The sequence below is a fragment of the Triticum urartu genome, chromosome 2 (genome assembly GCF_003073215.2).
Source record: "Triticum urartu cultivar G1812 chromosome 2, Tu2.1, whole genome shotgun sequence".
NCBI lineage: Eukaryota > Viridiplantae > Streptophyta > Magnoliopsida > Poales > Poaceae > Triticum > Triticum urartu.
In genome coordinates this window covers 181,756,100-181,773,842 of record NC_053023.1, presented here as the reverse complement: position 1 = coordinate 181,773,842, position 17,743 = coordinate 181,756,100, and positions in this window count along the sequence as shown.

Below are 17,743 nucleotides of genomic sequence, written 5' to 3'. Positions count from 1 at the left end.
CTTCCGTCTTGCCATGAAAACCCCATACACAAGCTTCTGCCAGTGTGGCTATCTCTGCTTAGATTCGATAAGCACCTCACTGATAGAATAACCTGTTCATTGAACTGGGTACTCCTTGCCCGCCTCTTTCCTTTCCACCACAATGGCTACACTGACGGCCCGGATATTAGCAGCCACATATAACAACAGAGGCTCTTTATCAATAGGGGCAGCAAGCACGGGCGGCTCAGCCAACTGTTTCTTCAGATCCTCAAATGCCTGATTAGCAGCGTCACTCCAAACAAAATGATCTGTCTTCTTCATCATCTGATAAAGAGGAATAGCCGTCTCGCCTAACCGGCTTATGAACCAACTTAGAGCTGCAATATGACCCGCCGGGCGCTGAACATCATTAACACATGCCAGCTTAGCCAAAGAGGTAATAGCTTTGATCTTCTCTGGGTTAGCTTCAGTGCCTCTGTTAGAAACCAGGAAACCCAAGAGCTTGCCTGCTGGCACACCAAAGACACACTTGGCCGGGTTAAGAATCATCTTGTAGACCCAGAGATTGTCAAATGTCTCCTTCAAATCATCAATCAAGGTCTCCTTGTTCCTGGACTTTACCACAATGTCATCTACATAAGCGTGAATATTGCGCCCAATCTGATTGTGAAGGCAATTTTGCACACACCGCTGGTAAGTCGCCTGGGCACTCTTGAGCCCAAAAGCCACAGATACATAGCAGAAGGATCCAAACGAAGTAATGAAAGTCGTCTTATCCTGGTCCTTAACTGCCATCTTGATCTGATGATAACCAGAATAAGCATCCAAAAAACTCAGACGTTCACAACCCGCCGTAGCATCAATGATTTGACCAACATGGGGGAGAGCAAACGGATAATCCTGATAAGCCTTATTTAAGTCCGTGTAATCCACACACATGCGCCAAGTGCCATTCTTCTTAAGCACCAGCACCGGGTTAGCCAACCACTCAGGATGAAAAACTTCAACAATAAACCCGACCGCTAAAAGCCGGGCCACCACTTCACCAATGGCCTTTCGCCTCTCCTCATTAAATCGACGAAGAAACTGTTTGACCGGCTTAAACTTCGGATCAATATTAAGAGTGTGCTCAGCGAGTTCCCTTGGCACACCCGACATGTCTGAAGGCTTCCATGCAAAGATGTCTCGGTTCTCACGGATGAACTCGATGAGCGTGCTTTCCTATTTTGGATCCAGATTAGCGCTGATGCTGAACTGCTTAGATGAGTCGCCAGGGACAAAATCAATCATTTTAGTGTCGTCCGCCGACTTAAATTTGAGCGAAGGATCATGCTTTGTGGTTGGATTTTTCAAGGACATCATGTCTGTCGGGTCAACATTATCCTTGTAAAATTTCAGCTCCACCGCTGCACAAACTGATTCAGCATAGGAAACATCACCTTCTTCACACTCCAAGGCCACCTTGCGACTCCCGTGCACTGTGATGGTGCCCTTGTAACCAGGCACCTTAAGTTGTAAGTAAACATAACAAGGCCTTGCCATGAACTTAGGATAAGCCGGTCGCCCAAACAGAGCATGATAAGGGCTCTTGATCTTGACCACTTCAAAGGTTAAAGTCTCAGACCTGGAGTCATTCTCATCTCCAAAGGCCACTTCCAAAGATATCCTACCCACTGGATAGGCTAACTTACCCGGCACCACGCCATGGAAAACAGTGTTTGATGGCTTAAGATTTTTATCAGCGAGTCCCATGCGACGGAATGTCTCATAATAATGTATGTTAATGTTGCTACCCCCATCCATGAGTACCTTAGTGAATTTGTAGTCCCCAACCTGAGGCGCCACCACCAGAGCCAACTGACTCGGATTATCAACCCGGGGCGGGTGATCCTCACGACTCCACACTATAGGCTGCTCTGACCACCGCAAGTAACGTGGCACCGCCGGCTCAACAACACTGACTGCCCTCTTATGAAGCTTCTGATCCTGCTTACATAAGCTAGTGGTGAAGATGTGGTACTTTCCACTATTCAACTTCTTCAGGTTGCTCTGATAACCAGATTGCAGCTGGTGCTGATTTCCCTAATTACCGTGGCCTTGAAACCCGGAATTTGAGCCGCCGGCTCCTTGACCCGGACCATGAGAGCCGGACCCTGCACCGCCGTTCGGGCCGTGGTTGCGTTGGATGGACTCCCTAAAGCTTCTCATTATGCTGCAATCTCTCCACGTATGGGTAGCCGGCTTCTGATCCGTTCCGTGTTTTGGACATGGCTGATTTAACACCGCATCAAGGTCAAACTTGGCCCCTTGAACCGCGGTCCCTTACGACGCTGGTTATAATTGCGCGCCCCGGTGTTAGCCACAAAATCATTAGCCTTATGCCTCCCATTGCCGCCCTGATTGGCAGGGTTGTACTGCTGTCCCTTCATGCCGCTACTCTTCTTTCCCTTTCCCGATATTTCATCCTCAGAGTCGGGGTCCTTGGTACCACACTACTAGGAAAAGGGCTATAGATAGGATTGATATTAATGGCGCACCATGGAAGCAGTGCGCCACTACTATATACTAATGGCGCACCGGTTGGTGATGCGCCATTAGTGTGGAAGACACTAATGGCGCACCAGAAACAGGGTGCGCCACTAGTATTAAATTATTTTTTTTCCATTTTTCCATACATACTAATGGCGCATCATGTCGAAGTACGCCATTACTAGTTCTAAGTAGTAATGGCGCACCAAGCAGACAGTGCGCCATTACTATAAAAAAATTATTCTTTTTTTGCAAAACTACTAATGGCGCATCATTTCACAGTGCGCCATTAGTATATATATTTATTTTTTTACTTCAAGATTCACGCGTTTCACTCGTTGTTTAAACTAGTAAAGAGCACAAATCATGTTTCACGCGTTGGTTCAAGCAGAAGCTTCTGTCCTACCCTTTACATGAAGATTCTTCCGCGGAAGAACAACTCATATTCGCCTTGTCACAGGGCGCCGAGCACAACCTGATGACCTATGAGGCGTACGATATCAAATTTGAACTCATGAATATTTTTAAATTTCATGGGCACTTTTCGAATTCATGAATATTTTTTCAAATTTGATGAATATTTTTAAATCTCGATCGCTATCCCCCTTCATCTCGATCTCGATCCCCCCCCCGCACCCTCCCCCGCTAGCTCCACCGCCACCGACGACCCACCGCACCCTCCCCCGCTCCATCGCCGCCGCCGACCCACCGCACCCTCCCTCGCTCCACCACCGCCGCCGACACCCCGCACCTTCCCCCGCCCACTCCACCGCCGCCGCCGACACCCGCACCCTCCCCCACTTTTTGAAGATATTTTTAAATAACAAATTTGATGATATTTTCAAATAAGAAATTTGATGATATCTTCAAATAACAAATTTGATGATATTTTCAATTAAAAATAAAAAAACAAATTTGATGATATTTTTCAAAAAAAATTGATGATATTTGATGATATCTTCTGTTCTAGTCCTCATGAAAATAACAAATTTGATAAAAAAACAAATTATTAGATGCAACAAGAAATAATGAAAAAAATGTTACTAATGGCGCACCAGAGGAGGGTGCGCCATTGCTGTCAGAAAAAAAACTACTAATGGTGCACCAGAGTGTGGTGCACCTTTGCTATAGTGTCTAGCTGGATACCCCTTCGCCCGATCCTCCCTTCCCTCTCCCTCGCCAGATCCCCCTTCCCTCCCCCGCCGCGCCCGCTCCGACGACCCCCGGCCCGCTCCAACGACCCCCGTGACCGCTCCACACCCGCTCCGGCTCCCCCGCCTGCCGCCACGACTGCCAGCCCGACGCCGCGGCGCACCCAGCCGTCCGAAGCCTTCGCTGCCCCGCAGCCGGCACAAGAGCCCAACAGCGCCTCCCTCCGTCGCCCCTATTGCGCCGCCGCCCGTCCTCCTTTGCCCGTAAGCCCCCCTCCTCCTCCGCCCGTCCTCCTCCGCCCGTAAGCCCCCCTCCACTCCAAACCCCTGACCCCTTCTTGTCTCGTCTCTACAGGTAGACCGCGCCGGCAAGCGACCAGGGCGAAGCCTGGAGAGGAGAGGAGGGCCTTCTCCTCACTGTGTAGCCGCCGACCTTGTCCTGCTCGAGGCGGAGGAGCAGGAGGGGCGCACCCAGCCACCACAGTCGCCGCAATCAAGGGCTTCTTCCACCTAGACCTCTAAATCCACGGCATCGTCGTTCAGCCACCCAAGGTGAAGGTGCCCCCAACTCCCCTCCTTGTTTCATTCGATCTAGCAGCCATGGATTTGGTTGGGTTCCTCAAGGCTACCTAATTACTCTACCATGTGTTCCTACTACTAGCTCTAGCCATGGATTAGGGGCTAGTGTAGATGCAAAATAAGGTCAAATCCCTCTCGAATTTAGGTCAAATTAGGTTCAAATCCCTCTGAAATTAGTATGTAAAGCTCATTGTTCTGAAGTTCTGATTAGTTCAGTACCTTAGCAAGCAATAACACAAGCTTGCTGCTAGTTCAGTACCTTTTGCTGCTAGTTCCTCAAGGAGTTCTGCTCAAAATTAGCTCAACATGTTGCATCTGGCTTTTAGAAAGTTGTTTTGGCTTAAGAGGATAATTTGTTGTATATACTGTCATAAAGTTCAGCAAGAATAGGGCATCAATAGTGCTACTCTAGTATCTAGTCGGGGAGGGACAAAATGGACAGGGCATCACTGTAGTTGTACTGCACAACAAACTATTAGTCTTAGGATTAACACTCCTCATATGAGATGAGAGGATTTTTTTTAAATGGATTTTCCCTCTAGCTAGCTTTAAATGGCATCACTATAGCTGCCAATTCAGATAAACCTGAATTGACTTTTCCAGTGCTGTATTTGTCCCCTCGGATTATTGTAAATTATATGTAGTGAAGCATGCAAATTGGATTTGCTATAGTCAACCTATTAATATTTGTCAGTTTTGAAAATTCAGTTTATTCGGTTACTGAAAATTTAGTTAATTCAGTTAGGCACACAAATTTCAGAACTTTTGTGTGCCCTAGTACTTGGTGTTTGTAGAAAATTCAGTTAACCCATCGAGGTGAGCACTGATGCTACAAAAAGAGAAGACATGTATGAGTTTGGAGAAAGTGCCAATTTGATTTTCAGTTGCTAGCTAGCTCTGATTTATTGTTTCAATTTGGATTCCAGAAATGTTACTGTGTGTTACTATGACCCAACTTTATCTGTACAATAGCATGCTACTATCTGTTATTTTTGAACATCAAATTCAGTCTGTATCTTGCGTTCTTTTTTTGTTCAAAATTTCTCAAACTCTGAATAAATAAAATTATTTGGAAAGAAGCACATGAGTATCAACAATAATTGTTTCTTTCTGCTTGAATGAATGGAGTACAATACAAGTTCAGGAACAAGGGACATTTTTTGAAATTGTGAACTCTCAAAGCTCAAGTCTGGAAGTGTTTACAAATTCAAAGAGTTCACATGACTACTTGTCAAATACTCTAGTGTATTTAGTGTAAATCTAGTCTGAAACTAGTAGAGCTCTTGTTGATTTGCAAATTCAGTTTAAATAAAAATTTGGTACATGACTACTAATCATGTATGAAAGATGTTGCTACTAGATGAGCACAAGAACTAATTAGTAGATTTTGATTTTGAATGATTTTGAATTTTTATGACTAGTGATCAGGTTTCAAATGATTTTGAATTTTTATGATTTTTATGCACATAGGCAAAGCCACTGACTACACTTTAGGTTCTACTCCTGGAACACTTCAGGAATTTTACTTCATAACTGGAGTATTTTGATGATATTGGGGGGTTTTGTCTCCGACCATCGTGTCGTGATGATATTGTGGGGTGTTGTGGGGTTGCAGCTGGGTGGGGGTGGGGTAATGAATTTGCAGGTACCCCGAGAGGCCCTTGAGTTTGCCGGAATGTCGATTAACTTCCATTCCGGCAAATTCGGGTACTCCATATGTCCTATTTTCAGCAAAGGGCATGCTGAAATTTTCTGTGAATTTTAGCATGACTTTGCTAAAAATAGGACATATGGGGTACTTGCGACTAATGCATGGGCCGGGGTATCTTAGTACTTAGTTAAGTAGGATCAACTGCCCCGCCATTCTTGCTGCATTAAACCATAGGTGGCAATAGAGCCAAGTGATTAGGCCCAACTTAGAATTCTCATTAGCATCGATAAACCCTAGATGATAAACCCAACATAGGTGGCAATAGAGCCAAGTGATTAGTGCTAAGTGATTAGGCCCAACCTAGGGTGCCTCGGCATCGATAAACCCTAAATGATGAAAACTTAACTTCGCTTCTATAGGGTGCCTCGGTGTCGATGAGAACCTAAATGATGTACGCTTAGGCTTTTAGGGTGCCTCGGCGTCGACAAAACCTAAATGATGAAAGCTTAGGCTTTTAGGATGCCTCGACATCGACAAACCCTAAATGATAAAACCTTGGCTTTTAGGGTGCCTCGGTGTCGGTAAGAACCTAAATGATGAAAGCTTAGGCTTTTAGGGTGCCTCAGCGTCGACAAACCCTAAATGATAAAAGCTTAGCTTTTAGGATGCCTCGGTGTCGATAAACCCTAAATGATGTAGTTTTGAATTATGAACGTAGGATATGTCGTCATCATCATCGGACGACGAAAGTCTCCTGGCGGAGTGCGACTGGTGCCACGACGATCGAGGTCTGTGCGACATGCCTCACCAGGACGATGATCGGCGCTTCAGCATTAAGCTCGAGGAGACCTTCGAAGTTGAAACGGTACACAATGACGACAAGTGTTATTTTCATAATTAAGCATGACTTCAACTATTTCAACGTGTAATTTTCATCTTTTACAATTCAAGTATAGCTTATCCCATGCCATGCAAGACGCTATGTCTTGGAGAGGATGGATTTTGAAGACCATGAAATTTCTGAAACAAAGAAAATTCACCTAAGGACTCATCACGATGTGGACTTTGAAGTAAATCTATATAATTCTGAGAGCGTAACCCATTTTGGTTGCAAAAATTGGGAAGCATTTTGCAAGATGTATGGTTTTGATGAGGGTATGCTTATCACCATGGATCTTGGTAATCCTGACATCAACCAAGACAATATGGACATTTGGGTCCTTGTTGATACGCCTCCAGTTCTACCGCTATGTGAGTTTCTCAAACATAGTTATTAGCTAATTTATATTGTTTATTTCAAAATAGTTGACAGCTTATTTCCATTGACAGCTTATTTTTATTGTTCAAAGAATATGCGGGAGATGGTAGACAAAACCCACTACACCGATGGCTCCGAATTAACAACTTACAAGGAGAAAAATCATCTGGTCAGATTTTATACTGACATTGAGAATTACATTATCCACAAACAAACTCCTCAACATTATGGTAAATACGTGCCACTAGTGCATGTGTTCAACTACGGTAACTACCATGGAGATACCCTGGTAGGATTTTTACTATTACGACATCCGTGCATCTTTTGCATACTTCTAAAACTAGTACATCATTGCTAACTATGAAGTTATTACTATGTTTTTCAATAGATAATCCCAGAGAATTGTGTGCCTCATATGATGTATCAGAAAGGTAGTGTTAATGTTTTGAACATACAGTCAGGTCGTCCTACAAATCTCAACTGTCCATACGAGATTTCTAAAAGAAGTGGAGACATGAAAATCAAAGGATGGAAAAAATGTATGGAGAGTCGTAAGGAGCTTCTTGGAAGCAAAAGGAAGTGAAGCGCAAGAATGGGAGACAGGATGTTCTCCATTCTCCATAATGGAGAGTCAGGGTCTATATTGTTTTATGCTATTTTAGCTAAAATAGGGTATTTAGGTCCTTCCTAATACTGATGATCATGTGCTAAGAACAATTAAGTAGGGTTGGTTCGATGACTATCAAGATGATGATCGTATGACTTGTTATGAATAACGAGTAGAAGTTGTATGATGATGATTAGTAGGACTTGTTAGGATTAGTATTACTTCCGACAAACTCGATACTCGTGGTCTTGAGACTTGTGATGTTTTATCTTTGTTCGGTCTTTTGAATTCGGAGACTAATATGATGAATTGTATTCGGAGACTAATCTTCTATTGTATTCGATGAATCTGATGTTGCTGTGTGCTGCTGTCTATATTCTGTCTAATAATATATTTTATATTCTGTCTAATAATATATTTTGTAACCTGCGCAAAAATTAGAAAAGGAAAAAAAACCAAATATTCATACTAATGGCGCATCACCACCAGGTGCGCCATTAGTATGCCAAAGGATACTAATGGCGCATTAACAGAGAATGCGCCATTAGTATGACAAAGCCATGCTTACGTATGCCCCCCGGGAGGCACACTAATGGCGCATGGTGTTACATACTAATGGCGCACTAGTTGGTGCGCCATTAGTATACCAGATACTAATGGCGCACTGGTAATGCGCCATTAGTAGGCAAAACCAGTGCGCCATTAGTAGGCCTTTTCCTAGTAGTGCCATCAGAGTCGGCATACTTAACAAGAGCCGCCATAAGCTCCCCCATGTCTTTGCAATGACGCTTAAGCCGCCCAAGCTTCTGCTTGAGTGGAACAAAACGACATTTTCTCTCCAACATTAGAACCGCTGAGCCGATGTTGATGTTATCTAAAGAATGTATAATAGTCGAGACCCTGTGCACCCAGCTGGTGGTTTATTCGCCCTCAGCTTGAACACAAGAAACCAAATCCACGATTGACATAGGCTGCTTGCATGTATCTTTGAAATTTTTGATAAACCGGGCTTTCAGCTCTGCCCATGACCCGATGGAGTTAGCCTGCAGCCCCTTCAACCAGGTACGAGCCGTCCCTTCCAGCATCATGGTGAAGTACTTAGCATATGCAGCTTCGCTAACATCCAGCATCTCCATAGCCATCTCATAACTCTCCACCCAAGCCTCTGGTGGCTGATCTGCTGTGTAATTGGGCACCTAGCGAGGGCCTTTGAAGTCCTTGGGTAAACGCTTGTTCCGTAGAGCCGCCGTTAGACACGACACACCGAAAGCTCTAGAAGTTACACCCGCCTCAACTAAAGCCATCGGGTAAACCGGCGCGTGCTGGTGAGCCGCCAGCTCGGCCTCCCGGCGCGTTCTGCCTTGGTCCACCAAATCCTATGCATTGGCCCCATTGCATGCCGGGTTATGTCCATGAGGCTGATTACGGTGCTCCTCAGTACTCGAGACTGCTGGCGAGTCAATGTGCCTAATGTAGCTCTGGCTTGGACAAGGGGTCAAATGAATCTGGTCACGACTATAGGAATAAGCCTGCTGCTGTACCAAAGCCGTTTGAAGGAGCTCCCCGGCCCTTCGGGTTTCAATCGCCGTCGGTGACTCACCCTCAACCGGCAGAGCCACCAACCATGTTGCTGCCGCAATCATGTTGTCTAGAGGGGTGGAGTAATGACCCGGTGGTGTCACAACATGCTGAGACAGGGTGTTATTCAGGTGCGGAGAACCTGTTATGTGCTACGTCTTTTAGCACTGCGTTGGTTATCCCCGAAGAGGAAGGGATGATGCAACAAAGTAGCATAAGTATTTCCCTCAGTTTTTGAGAGCCAAGGTATCAATCCAGTAGGAGGCTACACGCAAGTCCCTCATACCTGCACAAACAAATAAATCCTCGCAACCAACGCAAATAGGGGTTGTCAATCCCTATAGGGCCACTTACGAGAGTGAGATCTGATAGATATGATAAAGATAATATTTTTGGTATTTTTATGATAAAGATGCAAAGTAAAATAAAGACAAAGTAAATAGCAAAGTAAATAACTAAGTAGTAGGAGATTGATATGATAAAGATAGACCCGGGGGCCATAGGTTTCACTAGTGGCTTCTCTCGAGAGCATAAGTATTCTACGGTGGGTGAACAAATTACTTTTGAGCAATTGACAGAATTGAGCATAGTTATGAGAATATCTAGGTATGATCATGTATATAGGCATCATGTCTGAGACAAGTAGACCGACTCCTGCCAGCATCTACTACTATTACTCCACTCATCGACCGCTATCCAGCATGCATCTAGAGTATTAAGTTAAAAGCAGAGTAACGCCTTAAGCAAGATGACATGATGTAGAGGGATAGACTCATGCAATATGAAGAAAACCCCATCTTTTTATCCTCGATGGCAACAATACAATATGTGCCTTGCTGCCCTTACTGTCACCGGGAAAGGACACCGCAAGATTGAACCCAAAGCTAAGCACTTCTCCCATTGCAAGAAAGATCAATCATGTAGTCCAAACCAAACTGATCATTCGAAGATACTTGCAAAGATAACCAATCATACATAAAAGAATTTAGAGAAGATTCAAATATTATTCATAGATAGACTTGATCATAAACCCACAATTCATCGGTATCAACAAACACACCGCAAAAAGAAGATTACATCGAATAGATCTCCACAAGAGAGGGGGAGAACATTGTATTGAGATCCAAAAAGAGTGAAGAAGCCATCTAGCTACTAACTATGGACCCGTAGGTCTGAAGTAAACTACTCACACTTCGTCGGAGAGGCTAGGGTGTTGATGTAGAAGCCGTCCGTGATCGATGCCCCCTCCGGCGGAGCTCCGGAACAGGCCCCAAGATGGGATCTCGTGGATACAGAAAGTTACGGCGGTGGAATTAGGGTTTTGGCTCCTTCTCTGATCGTTTGGGGGTATGTGGGTATATATAGGAGGAAGAAGTACGTTAGTGGAGCAACAAGGGCCCCACGAGGGTGGAGGGCGCGCCTGGGGGGTAGGCGCGCTGCCCTACCTCGTGGGCTCCTGTTACATGGCTTGACGTAGGGTCCATGTCTCCTGAGTTGTATTCGATGAGAAAATCACGTTCTCGAAGGTTTCATTCCATTTGGACTCCGTTTGATATTCCTTTTCTTCGAAACCCTAAAACAGGCAAAAATAGCAATTCTGGGCTAGGTCTCCGGTTAATAGGTTAGTCCCAAAAATAATATAAAAGTGGATAATAAAGCCCAATAATGTCCAAAACAGTAGATAATATAGCATGGAGCAATCAAAAATTATAGATACGTTGGAGACGTATCAAGCATCCCCAAGCTTAATTCCTGCTCGCCCTTGAGTAGGTAAATGATAAAAAACAGAATTTTTGATGCGGAGTGCTACTTGGCATAATTTTAATGTAATTCTTCTTAATTGTGATATGAATATTTAGATCCGAAAGATTCAATACAAAAGTTCATATTGACATAAAACTGATAATACTTCAAGCATACTAACTAATAAATTATGTCTTCTCAAAATAACATGGCCAAAGAAAGTTCATCCCTACAAAATCATATGGTTTAGTCATGTTTCATTTTCGTCACACAAGAATGCTATCATCATGCACAACCCCGATGACAAGCCCAGCAATTGTTTCATACTTTAGTAATCTCAAACCTATAAACTTTCACGGAATATATGAGCGCAAGCCATGGACATAGCACTATAGGTGGAATAGAATATAATGAGGGGGGTTATGTGGAGAAGACAAAAAAGGAGAAAGTCTCACATCAACGAGGTAATCAATGGGCTATGGAGATGCCCACCGATTGATGTTAATGCAAGGAGTAGGGATTGCCATGCAACGGATGCACTAGAGCTATAAATGTATGAAAGCTCAACAAAAGAATATAGTGGGTGTGCATCCAACTTGCTTGCTCACGAAGACCTAGGGCACTTGAGGAGGCCCATTGTTGGAATATACAAGCCAAGTTCTATAATGAAAAATTCCCACTAGTATATGAAAGTGATAACATGAGAGACTCTCTACTATGAAGATCATGGTGCTACTTTGAAGCACAAGTGTGGCAAAGATAGTAACATTGTCCCTTCTGTCTTTTTCTCTCATTTTTTTTTCTTTGGCCTTTCCCTTTTTATGGACTTTTTTATATTCCTCACTTGGGACAATGATCTAGAAAATGATGATCATCACACTTCTATTTATTTACAACTCAATGATTACAACTCGATACTAGAACAAAGATGACTCTATATGAATGCCTCCAGCGGTGTACCAGGATATGCAATGGACCAAGAGTGACATGTATGAAAGAATTATGAATGGTGGCTTTGCCACAAATACTATGTCAACTACATGATCATGCTAAGCAATATGACAATGATGAATGTGTCATGATGAACGGAATGATGGAAAGTTGCATGGTAATATATCTCGGAATGGCTATGGAAATGCCATAATAGGTAGGTATGGTGGCTGTTTTGAGGAAGATAACGAGGTTTATGTGTGAAAGAGCGTATCATATCACAGGGTTTGGATGCACCGACGAAGTTTGCGCCAACTCTCAATGTGAGAAAGGGTAATGCACAATACCGAAGAGGCTAGCAAGGATGGAAGGGTGAGAGTGCATATAATCCATGGACTCAACATTAGTCATAAAGAACTCACATACTTATTGCAAAAATCTACATGTCATCAAAAACCTCGGTACTACGCGCATGCTCCTAGGGGGATAGATTGGTAGGAAAAGACCATCGCTCGTCCCCAACCGCCCCTCATAAGGAAGACAATCAAATAACACCTCATGTTTCAAATTTGTTGCATAACGTTTACCATACGTGCATGCTACGAGACTTGCAAACCTCAAAACAAGTATTTCTCAATTTCACAACTACTCAACTAGCATGACTTTGATATTATTACCTCCATGTTTCAAAACAATCATCAAGCATCAAACTTCTCTTAGTATTCAACACACTCATAAGAAAGTTTTATTATTAATCTTGCATACCAAGCATATTAGGATTTAAAGCAAATTACCATGATATTTAAGACTCTCAAAATAATCTAAGTGAAGCATGAGAGATCAATAGTTTCTATAAAACAAATCCACCACCGTGCTTTAAAAGATATAAGTGAAGCACTAGAGTAAAATTATATAACTCAAAAGATATAAGCAAAGCACATAGAGTATTCTAACAAATTCCAAATCATATATGGCTCTCTCAAAGGGTGTGTACAGCAAGGATGATTGTGTTAAACTAATAAGCAAAGACTCAAATCATGCAAGACGCTCCAAGCAAAACACATATCATGTGGTAAATAAAAATATAGCTTCAAGTAAAGTTACCGATAGAAGTAGACGAAAGAGGGGATGCCTTCCGGGGCATCCCCAAGCTTTGGCTTTTAGGTGTCCTTAGATTATCTTGGGGGTGCCATGGGAATCCCCAAGCTTAGGCTCTTGCCACTCCTTGTTCCATAATCCATCAAATCTTTACCCAAAACTTGAAAACTTCACAACACAAAACTTAAAGTAGAAAATCTCGTGAGCTCCGTTAGCGAAAGAAAAAAAGACCACTTCAAGTTACTGTAATGAACTCATTCTTTATTTATATGGGTGTTATACCTACTGTATTCCAACTTCTCTATGGCTTATAAACTAATTTACTAGCCACAGATTCATCAAAATAAGCAAACAACACACACAAAAACAGAATCTGTCAAAAACAGAACAGTCTGTAGTAATATGTAGCTAGCGCAAGATCTGGAACCCAAAAAATTCTAAAATAATTTTCTGGACGTGAGGAATTTATCTATTAATCATCTTCAAAAAGAATTAACTAAATATAGCTCTCCAAATAAAAATGGCAGCAGTTCTCGTGGGCGCTAAAGTTTCTGTTTTTTACAGCAAGTTCAACAAGACTTTCCCCAAGTCTTCGCAACGGTTCTACTTGGCACAAACACTAATTAAACACAAAAAACACAACCAAAACAGAATCTAAATAATTTATTTATTAGTAAACAGGAGCAAAAAGCAAGGAATAAAAATAAAATTGGGTTGCCTCCCAACAAGCGCTATCGTTTAACGCCCCTAGCTAGGCATAACAAGCAAGAATAGATCTAGGTATTGCCATCTTTGGTAGGCAATCCATAAGTGGCTCTCATAATAGATTTATAAGGTAATTTAATTTTCTTTCTAGGAAAGTGTTCCAAGCCTTTCCTTAACAGAAATTGGAATCTAATATTTCCATCCTTCATATCAATAATTGCACCAATCATTCTAAGGAAAGGTCTACCAAGAATAATAGGACATGAAGGATTGCAATCTATGTCAAGAACAATAAAATCTACGGGAACATAATTCCTATTTGTAACAATAAGAACATCATTAATTCTTCCCATAGGTTTCTTAATAGTGGAATCCGCAAGGTGCAAGTTTAGAGAGCAATCATCAAAATCACGGAAACCTAACAAATCACACAAAGTCTTTGGAATCGTGGAAACACTAGCACCCAAATCACATAAAGCATAGCATTCATGATCTTTAATTTTAATTTTAATAGTTGGTTCCCACTCATCATAAAGTTTTCTAGGGATAGAAACTTCCAATTCAAGTTTTTCTTCATAAGATTGCATCAAGGCATCAACCATATGTTTAGTAAACGCTTTATTTTGACTATAAGCATGAGGAGAATTCAGCACGGATTGCAACAAGGAAATACAATCAATCAAAGAGCAATTTTCATAGTTAAATTCCTTGAAATCCATAATGGTGTGTTTAGCAACATCTAGGGTTTTAATTTCTTCAATCCCACTTTTATCAAATTTAGTATCAAGATCAAAAGATTCAGAATTCTTAGAACGCCTTCTAGGTAAAGGTGGATCATATTCAGTCCCATCATTATCAAGATTCATATTGCAAAACAAAGATTTAATAGGGGACACATCAATAACGTTTATATCTTCATCATTATTTTCATAGGAACTAGAAGAACATGCTTTTATAAAGGCATCTTTCTTAGCATGCATCCTAGCGGTTCTTTCTTTGCACTCGTCAATGGAAATTATCATGGCTTTGAGAGACTCATTGATATCATGCTTAGGTGGAATAGATCTAAGTTTCAAAGAATCAACATCAAGAGCAATTCTATCAACATTCCTAGCCAAATCATCAATCTTAAGCAATTTTTCTTCAATCATAGCATTAAAATTCTTTTGCGAAGTAATAAATTCTTTAATATTAGAATCAAAATCAGAGGGCATCTTATTATAATTTCCATAAGAATTGTTGTAGGAATTACCATAATTATTAGAGGGATTACTAGGATAAGGCCTAGGATTGAAATTTCCTCTATACGTGTTGTTACCAAAATTGTTCCTACCAACAAAATTCACATCCATAGATTCATTATTATTCTCAATAAAAGTAGACAAGGGCATATCATTAGGATCAGAACAAACACTCTTATTAGCAAATAATTTCATAAGTTCATCCATCTTTCCACTTAAAACATTAATTTCTTCTATCGCATGCACCTTTTTATTAGTAGATCTTTCAGTGTGCCATTGAGAATAATTAACCATAATATTATCTAGGAGTTTAGTAGCTTCTCCTAAAGTGATTTCCATAAAAGTGCCTCCCGCGGCCGAATCTAAAAGATTTCTGGAAGCAAAATTCAATCCGGCATAATTTTTTTGTATAATCATCCACAAATTTAAACCATGAGTAGGGCAATTACGTATCATTAATTTCATTCTCTCCCAAGCTTGTGCAACATGTTCATGATCAAGTTGCTTAAAGTTCATAATATCGTTTCTAAGAGAGATGATCTTAGTGGGAGGAAAATACTTAGAGATAAAAGCATCTTTGCACTTGTTCCATGAATCAATACTATTTTTAGGCAAATACGAAAACCAAGCTTTAGCACGATATCTAAGCGAAAATGGAAATAACTTCAATTTAACAATATCAGTATCCACATATTTCTTATTTTGCATGTCACACAAATAAACGAAGCTATTTAGATTGGTAGCGGCATCTTCACTAGGAAGGCCGAAGAACGGATCTTTCATGACAAGATTCAACAAAGTAGTATTAATTTCACAAGATTCAACATCGGTAAGAGGAGCAATCAGAGTGCTAATAAATCATTGTTCTTGGTATTGGTGAAGTCACACAATTTAGTATTATCTTGAGCCATCGCGACAAACAAGCAAACTAACACACAAGCAAACAAAAAGAAAGCGGACAAAATGGGCAAATAGAGAGGGAGGATAGAGAGAGAGGGCGAATAAAATAGCAAGGGTGAATTGGGGGGAGAGGAAAACGAGAGGCAAATGGTGAATAATGTAACGCGGGAGATAAGGGTATGTGATGGGTACTTGGTATGTTGACTTTTGCGTAGACCTCCCCGGCAACGGTGCCAGAAATCCTTCTTGCTACCTCTTTTAGCACTGCGTTGGTTTTCCCCGAAGAGGAAGGGATGATGCAACAAAGTAGCTTAAGTATTTCCCTCAGTTTTTGAGAACCAAGGTATCAATCCAGTAGGAGGCTACATGCAAGTCCCTCGTACCTGCACAAACAAATAAATCCTCACAACCAACGCAAATAGGGGTTGTCAATCCCTATGGGGCCACTTACGAGAGTGAGATCTGATAGATATGATAAAGATAATATTTTAGGTATTTTTATGATAAAGATGCAAAGTAAAATAAAGGCAAAGGAAATAGCAAAGGAAATAGCAAAGTAAATAACTAAGTAGTAGGAGATTGAGATGATAAAGATAGACTCGGGGGCCATAGGTTTCACTAGTGGCTTCTCTCGAGAGCATAAGTATTCTACGATGGGTGAACAAACTACTGTTGAGCAATTGACAGAATTGAGCATAGTTATGAGAATATCTAGGTATGATCATGTATATAGGCATCACGCCCGAGACAAGTAGATCGACTCCTGCCAGCATCTACTAACATTACTCCACTCATCGACCGCTATCCATCATGCATCTAGAGTATTAAGTTAAAAACAGAGTAACGCCTTAAGCAAGATGACATGATGTAGAGGGATATACTCATGCAATATGAATAAAACCCCATCTTGTTATCCTCGATGGCAACAATACAATACGTGCCTTGCTGCCCTTACTGTCGCCGGGAAAGGACACCGCAAGATTGAACCCAAAGCTAAGCACTTCTCCCATTGCAAGAAAGATCAATCTAGTAGGCCAAACCAAACTCATAATTCGAAGAGACTTGCAAAGATAACCAATCATACATAAAAAATTTTTAGAGAAGATTCAAATATTATTCATAGATAGACTTGATCATAAACCCACAATTCATCGATCTCAACAAACACACCGCAAAAAGAAGATTACATTGAATAGATCTCCACAAGAGAGGGGGAGAACATTGTATTGAGATCCAAAAATAGAGAAGAAGCCATGTAGCTACTAACTATGGACCCATAGGTCTGAAGTAAACTACTCACACTTCATCGTTGAGGCTATGGTGTTGATGTACAAGCCCTTCGTGATCGATGCCCCCTCCGGCGGAGCTCCGGAACAGGCCCCAAGATGGGATCTCATGGATACAGAAAGTTACAGCGGTGGAATTAGGGTTTTGGCTCCTTCTCTGATCATTTGGGGGTACGTGGGTATATATAGGAGGAAGAAGTACGTCGGTGGAGCAATAGGGGACCCACGAGGGTGGAGGGCGTGTTTGGGGGGGTGTAGGCGCGCCCCCTACCTCGTGGGCTCCTGTTACGTGGCTTGACGTAGGGTCCAAGTCTCCTGAGTTGTATTCGATGATAAAATCACGTTCCTAAAGGTTTCATTCCGTTTGGACTCCGTTTGATATTCCTTTTTTTCGAAACCCTAAAACAGGCAAAAAAATAGCAATTCTGGGCTGGGCCTCCGGTTAATAGGCTAGTCCCAAAAATAATATAAAAGTGGATAATAAAGCCCAATAATGTCCAAAATA